The sequence below is a fragment of the Asterias rubens genome, chromosome 4 (genome assembly GCF_902459465.1).
Source record: "Asterias rubens chromosome 4, eAstRub1.3, whole genome shotgun sequence".
NCBI lineage: Eukaryota > Metazoa > Echinodermata > Asteroidea > Forcipulatida > Asteriidae > Asterias > Asterias rubens.
In genome coordinates, this window is record NC_047065.1 from 16,766,326 (window position 1) to 16,777,129 (window position 10,804).

The 10,804-nt window shown below is 38.5% G+C and overlaps 1 pseudogene; it reads right to left on the reverse strand.

The window, feature by feature from the left end:
* Positions 1–2,696: 2,696 nt before the first annotated feature.
* Positions 2,697–7,399, reverse strand: LOC117289577 (annotated as a pseudogene).
* Positions 7,400–10,804: the final 3,405 nt, after the last annotated feature.

Sequence of the window (10,804 nt, forward strand, 5' to 3'; positions counted from 1 at the left end):
CTCCTGGAGCTGCTGCCATCACCTGGTGTGCGCTTTTTGACCTAGAGTGCGTTTTGTCGACCCCAACCAAAAACTTTTTCGGTTGTTGGTCGTTGGTTCTGCTGTTCAGACTGAACGATAACCGATAACTCGGTTACCGTTTTGGTTATGACGTCAGAAACAGTTTTTGGTTGGGGTCGCCAAAACGTACTCCTTTAGTGAGGGTGTTTTTGACCTACCAGTGAGGCTGTATTTTAGCGTCTGACGTCACGTGCAAGGGGTCTGCTGTTATATTATCCTAAAAGCCAGTCTGTGCCTTCATAACAAAGAGTTAATTATTTTTACCACAATTATTATGTAGCTAACCCGGCCAATTAAGACAAAAATTACCATAAGTGTTGAAAACGAATGCCTCGTTGAATCAGCATCCAACAGTCTAAGGGAGTAGGCCTAATTCAATAATCACAAAGTTCAGGATTCACTGTTCAAAAAAAGGTCGTCCAATGAATTGAATACATTTTGGCTGGGAAAATCTATAACAAATGTCTTACAAATGTTAATCAGTTACAATTTTGTATTTTTTTTTACGTCCATGGCTTTTGATTAGTTGCTGAACACAACATCCAATGGTAAGTTAAAATTTGTTGTAAATATTGTTACTATAACGATTGCAGTTAGTAGTTGTACTATAATGTTACTGTTTTTATAGCGTAACGGACAATTTAGGATCTGTTATTTTGTACTTAGAGACTTTTGAACGCTAGATGGTAGCAGATACGTACCAGGTAATTTTCCATTGTTTACGTAATTCTGAGCATTCGCACATTACCGAGAACAATGTATTTTACCTGGTAAGTCTGCTGCCACCTAGCGCCCAAAAGTCTCCGATTATGCAACTGCTTGAAAACATTACGCAACCAATCACACTTGGGCCTAGATCAAAAAGGGTTGAATTTGAAATCGTCAAAATTTTTAAGTAGTGCCAGTAACATACGTTTTCTATGTTTTTATAGATGTAAATTTGTGTTTTTAAGTAATTGTGTTCATATTGATAGGCACGTTTTCCACGTAGATGTACACAATGTTTTTTATGTATTTATGGTTAAAGGCAGTGGACACTATTGGTAATTACTCAAAATAATTATTGGCGCAAAACCTTTCTTGGTGACGAGTAATGGGGAGAGGTTGATGGTATAAAACATTGTGAGAAACGGCTCCCTCTGAAGTGCCATAGTTTTCGAGAAAGAAGTAATTTTCCACGAATTTGATTTCGAGACCTCAGGTTTAGAACTTGAGGTCTCGAAATCAACAATCTAAACGCACACAACTTCGTGTGACAGGGGTGTTTTTTTCTTTCATTATTATCTCGCAACTTCGATGACCGATTGAGCTCAAATTTTCACAGGTTTGTTATTTTATGCTTATTATGAGATGCACCAACTGTGAAGGCTAGTCTTTGACAATTACCAATAGTGTCCACTGCCTTTAAGTATGATGACATAATTATTAACTTGTGAAAACAATTTCATTTAATTTGTTTCATCATAACCCGCGTGTTATAATTATATAAATGGTAGATTGTCATGTGTTTGCCCCTTGGACGCGTTGCGTTTTGCAGCTTTTAAAAGGGCATTATTTACAAACATTTATTTAGCTTATGCAGATGAATATATATTTAGCCTACAGAGATATAAATAGTTATAATAAATACAACGTTTTTAAACGTAAAGGCATGTTATACAATGTTTGTTTGATGATTTATTTCGATTCACCTGAATGTTTTAGTTTGTATATTTTCGAAGAGGCTCAATATACTTAGAATAAGACATTTATTTTCAATACTTTATCATTTTACTTTAGTGGTGATGTAAAATATTTTACATGATTGTTAGTTAAGTCGGATCCTGTTCGCAAGAAGCCCGGTTTATACTTCATGCGAATGCGAATGCGAAGCGAATTTGACGTGAATTTGACGTTACAACCCTCCTTTCGCAGCGATATTCGCAAGTGAGTAGGGCAAAGTTGAACTGCTGCGAATTTTTCGTTGCGAATTTGTGACGTCAACATTCGTATCGCATTCGCAGGAAGTATGAACCGGGCTTAACGTGATACAAGTGTCAGCCACGCTCACTGTACACCAACTGGCTTAACCGGGGCAATGTGTTTTTTTCTGACAGTTCGTAGAATTGTGATATTAAATTACGTATAAGTCGTAAACCAGTGCATTACATACTATATTGTTTTTCTAATAAGTTACTAGAAAAAACAATATTGCTATTTGTGTTGTTGATAACGCATTACTGACAATTCCGTCCATGTGTCGTATAGTCCTGTTGGTCAATATGACTACTGTACATCATAGGCCTACTTTGAAAATTTAAGCATTTTATTTTAATTTTTGGCATAACATACACAAAATAAACTCTAAATATGGTCGAGTCGATCAACTCAGGTCAGATTGTCTGAAAACAGTATGTGACGTTTCGATCCACCGCAACATCTGTGCAGGTTTCATGATTTGAAGATAATAAATCGCCGTAGCATGCAAAACTGTATCCCTGGTCCATATTGCGTTTAAATATCCAGCTGTTGTAATAGTAGGCCTAACAAAAACTAGGAGGGGGGATCGCTATATTTTATCCGTAATTTATCTTTAAAAAAAAAATGTGAAATTAAACACCCGAACAGCATAAATTATTTGAAACTGCAGTACTCAATTGCGTTGACATCCTTAGCTGTTTTTATTGATAGTAACATTAACAAAAATAAAAATACTTAAACAAAATAATAAAAACATCGCCATATTATGTTACCCAAAATTGATCTTAACTAATTGAGAAGCGAAACATTACGTCTGAATCGGGCAATGAGATGTATGTTATGAATCATACAAAGAACAGTTAATGGAATTGCTAAGTTTGTATTAACGATATTGAAAATAATTGATTTTTTTTTTTTTACAGTTTCCCCATTTCATTATTACTCTGAAACTTTAGGACTACATTAAGGTGTTCTTATACTTTTTTCCCCTTGTGAAACTGGTAGATGTCTTGGACATGATTACACATACTTGGTAAAGATAATCAAGTAACCAGTATTTACCTTTAGTCTGAAAGCTGATAAGGAAGCTCATCCCTCTGAAATGAGGTCATATTCGAGAAAAACGTTCTCTGAAAACGTTTATAAAATAATGCAGTTGAGCTGATTTCGGTTCCTATAGCAAAAACTAATATGATTGTGTTTAAATGCTGAAAATTGTGCCTTTGTTTTTGTTCCTGACATTTATGGCGGATTTAGCCCACATTTTTTCAGGTTCGTTTGCTACTATACAACTTGCCAGCTCCTCTAATTCTATATAATACATTTAAAACCGCCACAAGGTTATCAAAGGGTCATACGTCGTCAAACCTGTGAGTCAAGAGCTCATTTTGTTACCGTACTGGTGTGGCAGGAGTTTAAATTCCCCATAACATAATTATTGAAAACTGTCTACAAACTCTCCTCAAGCCCATGTAAGTTTCACTAAGGAGAATTATATTGGACACCGGTAAAGATATTTCAACTCTAACCTTTTAAATTAATTGGCAAGAATTCCACTTCACTTCGTAACCGAATTATATGCCTCTGCACAGTCACTCGAATAAAAAGCCCGAATGCACGAGGGCTTTATCATCGAGTGGGCTTCGGAAACCGATCGGCCGCCGAGAAAGGACGGTTTGCGATCGGCTCGTCATTGGCTGTGCTCGGCAAGTCGAAGTAGAAATCTTGAACTAATTTAAGTGTGGCTTTCTCGAGAAAAATAAGGGTGAAATTGTTTCTGTTTAATTCGTTATATACACATGTCATGCTAGTGTTTGCGAGTTAGATTTGAATAAAGTACATGTAGTACAATGACTTGCTTTGACACAAGTTACCGCTTACATTTTAAACTCCTTAAACTGTAAAGACAGTTGCCATTATGACAAATGGTTCTGTGCAAGTCATATCAATCTCAGCGCAAACCCTGTTGACATTCAGAATCGTGTATGGATGTCCATCGTCTCTTACGTGACTACGCAAAAGCTTGCCTCGAATCATATGACCTAGCAACTGTCTCTTTAGTCTGAGGAACTCAAATTGAGTGGTAACTTGTGATCGAGCATGCAATTGTACCAGAAAATTATTCAAAATCATTACGCAAATGGCTTCTTACTTTATCATTTTTACTTTCCTTTTCAATGCTTCACGTAGCCCCTTATTACTTTTTAAGGGGTATGAGGGGAGGAGGTCGAGGGGAGGGGGGGGGGGCTTTAAATTCAGGGATCTAAAAATCTAGTCTTTCATCTGGGTTAAAGTACTCCGAAACCGTCTTTCGAATCTGGTTCCTTTCGTCTTCCCTGGCTACCAGAGCATCGATTGCTGGCACCAGGTTTTCCGGATTGACGGAGGGGTCAAAACGTTTGTAAGGGACGCCCTCAGCGTCGACAAGAAACTTCTCAAAGTTCCAAGTGACGTCACCGACTTTGATGGGTGACCAGTAGAGTTTGGACGGGTCGCCGATCTTAAGTTTAACTGGTGGACAGGAGCTCTGTGGAGATGAACATAAATGAATTGGGAAAGAGGGACAATTAGGACATGTCTGGCAGTAAATTATAGCCACTGAATACATTCGGTACATAGTATCATAGACCAGCAAACTTACTTGATGTACCCCAACATCATGAATCAATAAATCTGTGAAGATTTTGACTTAACTGGTGATCGAAGTTGCGCAAAATTATAAGAAAGAAAAACACCCTTAAAAGATGCTACATAATTGGGTCTCAAAATTCAAAACTTCAATAACCTGTCTTGCTGAAAAGAGCATTGGGCCCCGTGTCGGTAGATACGTGCGCTATACAAGACTTCGGTATTTTTGTAATATATTGGTACAAATTGGATTCCGTGTGTGAAAATATTCCATCTAAATGTCCCCGCACTCCACAATACAGTAACTGTATTAACAAAAGAAAGCGTAACATTGGCTGACTAAACAATAACTCATTGTCTGAACACATCTGATAAATAAACGGTTGAGAACTGCATTGGAATAAGGCTATTAAATAAACAATGTCAAGGTAAAAGACAACTAACACACCATCTAGATCAATAATCACGTTTAACAAAAGCATGCATACGGGGTCGGTGTGTCCATGTGTTGTACACACGTAAAAGAACCCAGTGCACTTATTTGAACGAAAATGGCTTATCGTAATCTTGCTGATTTTCATTTTAAATGTTTTCGATAAATAAGGAAATCGTGTCATAATGACTATTAATAAATTTCAGTTGTGCAAAAAAAAAATCACTTCGAATGCGTACTCCCATTTCGTAGTCCCACATACTTTGCAGGAACTGTATGTTAAAGCGCCTTGATCGTCACTGAGTGACGTATGGGCGCCATAATAAGTCACTAGTATTTCTGGGTCAGTGTGACCCGGAACCTGTCTCAAAATAATCCGGAAAAGGGTCAAACTGAAACCGATCTCAAGGTTTTCTCATCAGTTTCCGGGTCAGCTTGACCCAGACACGTGTCCGGATTGTCCGGACTGATGACCCATGATTAGCTTTGGAGTGATGTTAAGGTCAAAACATTACCGATGCCAGCAGGGATAGGCCTCTGCAATTAGTGACTATTAATATTAGTTCTCTGTTGGCGGGACAGATGTATCCCCATACTTTGGTTTAACTTCATTGCTATTATTTTAATATTACCATAGCGAGATTTAATATTCGCTCATCTAACCACCTGGCGCAACGTGTTTCTGAAATTTGAATAATACTTATAAAAGCGTTTTTTTTTAATAATAACATGCTTAATATTAGAGTTTTAAAAATGCGTGTCTTTAGTCATCTGCAATTGCAGGTGATTTAGATTATGACCTTCTATCCGTATTGCATGAATAAAACTCAAATCGCAGAGACTGAATCCAGCACTAATTTTGGAGGATATGATGTGAAACCGATTATCTCGAGTGATTTAATGACATTATTATCCCGGCTTGCGATCGTTTCCCCCATCTCTCTAGTGAGAACTAATTGCCTGCGCTGAGCTGGAAGCTATCAGCCGTGATATTAGCGTTATTAGATTATTAGCAGCTTCATGTTTATCGTGTCCTGTACAGGGACAAAAGGCAACAATACTACGCAATCTTTCATAATAACATTATTCCCCCAAACAAATTTGAGTTTAAAGATATTACACCAGGATGGTATTACAACGAATTGGCACGGATAACAAAAAACATAATGTTTTAATTGCGGCCTAAAAATTCACAAGGACGGATCTAGGGTATGTGATGGGAGTGGGCGGTGTGTGGTGTGGGAGCGGGCGGGGGGGGGGGGGGGGATCTGTCAAAGATGGAACATGCAAGCACTGAGCGCGAAGCATGTGTTGCGTGGGGTCCGGGCCCGCTTAGGGTCCTGAACATTATTTGCACTCCATACGTTATGTTATGCAATGGCCAATTAGACACATAATTGATGAAGGAAACAAAAAGCCTTCAAAATTTTAGCTTTAGAGTTTCGACCTTTTTGATTTTGGCGCACAAACAGTGCATACATCCACTGAGCAAAAATTTAGTGGTGGGAAAATGTTTAGTTTTTAAGTTTGTTTATTTACAAGAGGGTTTAATATCAAATAATATGTTTACAGTATTTCGATGTAATCTGACATTTCGAAATAGTTGTGTAGTTGATCGTAGAAATGTAGACCTTTTGCCTGGCAGATGATCAGGTATAAATTAAAAACGACAACCGATTTAAATTCAAATGGGACAAATATTAATTGCATTCAACCTCTGCTTTTGCTTGCTTTCGCTCAATGATAGCATAATATATGACAACCCCATCGCAACAAATAATATTATTTTGTTACCACTGCACAAATCAATCAATTGACGTACCTTTAAGTGCGTGTACAGGGGATGCTCCGAAGCCCCATTCACGTCAATCTTTGCAAAGACCGGAAACCACGGTTCGAATCCTCCCCCTGGCCGGACGAACTTCAGCCCGTTGAGAATCTCGTCATCATCCCCTGGTTCCTGAAGACCAAACTGGTTACATGGTATGGCTACAATCTCCAATCGCTCCCCGTATCTGTGTTTAAGTGCATTCAGTTGTGGGTACTGAGAGGCGGTGTGCCGTCAGTATGTCGCTACGTTGATGAGTAGAAGTACCTTACCGGCGTAGCGGGAGAGGGGTACAGCAGGCTCGTCTGCACCCCCTAGAGGTTGAAGGGAGTACCCGTGAATGGTTGACCCACGAGACCCCTCATGACACACCGACTCCAGGAGCCCTGAAGATGCCGTTGCTGCTGCCCATAAGAGAGGCAGGATTAAGATGGTCGAGGCAGACATCCCTGATGACGTGGCGGCCATTACAACTGCTCCAAAACAACCGAATGGGGCATGCACTTCTCTCGTTTAATTATCTCGCTCGACCAGGCGGAGAAATATTATTCTCTCCGCACGTGAGCCGGTTTTGCCGTCAAGCGTGACGGTGTCTGCATCGCACCAAAACACATTAATATCAGACATACAACTCTCTCATTGTACAAAACATGAAAAGGAAATCACACCTAACATTTTGTACAGTATTTTTCAGTTTTTTTTAATGGCACTGTTTTGAAAATATCAACGGAATTTAGTAAACTTGCGGGTATAACCATGTACAAACAATGGTTGTTGGCTATCCGTAAGGTTACTATTTATGTAAAGTTTATTCCTATTTTAATACTACAAGTTGCTTCCAATATTTTTAGTGTAAACCATAATAGTAGCCATTGTAAACAAATTGTTGTAACTCAAAAACGATACGGTCAAAAATCTCGAAATTTCACAAGATCCCTCGGTAATTAATTACGCAGTCTTACCATACTCTCAGAAGAAAACCTCTTTTGATGTAGAATACAGGATTTATCAGTCTGCACATTTAATTCAAATCACTGTCACAACATTCAACTTTGTTAAACATGTTTCGCTTTCAGTTAAAGGTGTAATTTATCGTAAATACAGCCGATTTTGTCACGTGATCACGTGTAAACATTGGTAGCGTGATCGGTCTATTATTCTCCCGTTGCCGATAGTATAGTTAATTCAAAACAAAAACTTCACACACTATAGGCCTTCAGCCAGGGACAAAATTTAGTTAATTGTACCGAATGAAATCATGTCTTTTTTTTAAAGGGGGAGGAGGGACCCCCCCCCCCCCCACACACACACACACACACTTTAATTTAAATGGCCGACCGACATATTTTTTCAAGAAAAACAGCTTTGATAAAAAAAATTCTGAGATCTTTAAAATTGTTACCTTGTAAAATGTATTTTCTTAAAAGAAAGGGGGAGAAGAGTAGGTGGCCTCTGAAATAAGGAAGCGGGCAGGATGCTCAACATGTTTTTAATTTGGCCAAAAATTGTTTTCGTATTTCCCTTCCTTGATGAATGCGATGTTAATCAATTAATATCCAAAGGGATGTAATCTATTTTTCTGCCACCACGGACGAATTCATGGCTGATTTGGTTGTTACTAATTTGAATTCATGTAATTGTGAAGCAATCCTCTCTCCTGTTCAATATGCACATTCACCCCCCACCAAAAAAAAAAGAACACAAGGGGGAATCACGTGATCGTCATCCAACGCTCTCCTGCAACTTATCTAAACCTTTAAGGGACACAACGGCCGAATTGGGCTATTTGGGCTACAAAATAGACTTAAAAATTAATTCAACGGTCTTCCAGGATTGAAGGAGAACAGTCCCTAAAAAAATCATTAAATTTTGCCGCTTTTGAGCATTTTAAAACAAAAACGAAGGTCGCGTGATTGTTCTAACCAAAAAGTAGTACAAACAATCACTTTTGCTTTAAAGGTGCACTTTTCAAAGCTGCGTGTCTGCAAAACCAAAAGTTCGACTGAGGTGAAACTTGGTGTATTGTTAGTTAGGAACATTAACTTCTTGAACTCGAAATGACGTCATGATGACGTCATCATGTTGTTTTGACAACTTTTGCAATTTTGATCATTTATTACAAATCTTGAGAACAAAGCAAGGTGCAATATTTGTTTTTTTACACCAGCCTTTTACTCCCGGAAACCGAACACCTAGAGTTTGTTTACAAACTCCCAATGTCTAGTAATTTACTTGTCACTGTCCCATCATATTCTGGTTAGTTTTTTGTGTTCTTCGTGACGATCTTTGGATGTACGTCGAAGCACGACTACCTCCATCGTCGAAGGATTTGCCTGATCCGTATATATGCTGCTGCTTATGGATAGACTCGATCCTTATATGCTGCGTCGTAGTAAAACGTTGCTATAAAGAAAGCACCAGTCTACTTACAACATTGTGCGACGATGTCACGTAGATTTGATAGTTGCAACGGCTGGAAACACGTACACGCTGGCCTTTTACCTCTTTTTTGTTGTTTAATAATTTTTCGCTAAATACGTGACATTTTGCGTATTTGTTTTTACAGCAACCATCTATAAAAAACATTATTTATGATTCTACAGCCGTAAATTTGTCCCTTTAAAAACACCGGGAAATAATATAGTTTCTATTTTTTTCAAACACAAGAGTATATTGTTTAGTGACAATAACACAATTTGTTAGGAAATGTTTGTCACGATTTATATGCTAAAGTTGGTTGGGGTTGACTCCACCTACCCGTTTTGTGACGTCAATTGAGGCAGACTTGGCCTTGATGCGTAGAGTATCACGGACGTCACGGACAGCGCCCTTTCGGGTCAGGGCCGACTCTTAAACTTGTAAATAAGATGAGAACTATTTTTTAACCAAAGGTTTATTCACTTTTAACACTTATGCATGACGTCTTATTTTGCCACCACTTGCAGTGGCTGCGTCCGCGTAAATGGTGGCGTGACGCACCGGCGTGAATGCGTCATAAATAGGAAGCGTCTGCCTGGTGCATCGTAAATGCAAATGCGTTAAAACGCGTCATGAGCTGTCTTGTCAACAGCAATGCACCAACCATCAACACTGTTTGCGTAACGTTGCTAGAATCATGCGCGTACATTGAACAGTTCATTCACTAGAAGCGGTTCCTACGTCACACTACTTGACAACCACAGAAACATTCGATTCATTGTGACGTCACAAGGAAACAAGTTTCGCGCTCTCCCTCAAAAAGAACAAGTTGCCATGTGTGCAGCTGCATGCGATACATAAACACAACACGGAGCACATACTCTCTGTTCGTGTTTAAAACTTCGTGCGATAAACAGGGAATTTTTGTGCTACATTCTTCGAGTGTATCCAGCGAGATTTTTCTACGGAAGATTCTAAAAACTTGAAAAGCGAAAATGATTACAGTTCTACGATTAGCTGAGCAGCTTATGTCAGTGAAGTACCGGAAAGCTATTGTATTAATTTACTCATTCAGTTGAGTTTTGTATTGTTTTTGGTGACATCTTATTTCGCAAAACGATTCCTGTATAGATTTACACAGCACAACTGGTATACTATGGACGAAAAGTACGGACTAATAAAAGCAAAACAAACCAACAAACCAATGACCAAACAAACAAGATTTTACGGACTTTTGGATAACCTTTAACAGTTTTTTTTTTACAGTTTGAAATCAAATTTTCTGAACTAATTTTCATTATTATCGTATTATAGTTATTTTGTTAAGAGGTATACATAAAAGTGACTAATCGAAGTATTAAAATGTACTGTGGATGTGATCGAGGTACATAAAGGTTTTCCTTCCAACACAAATTAATATTAACTTGTTTTTGTTAACAGCCGAATGTTACCGCCGCGGTTGACTTCTTCTTCCGACC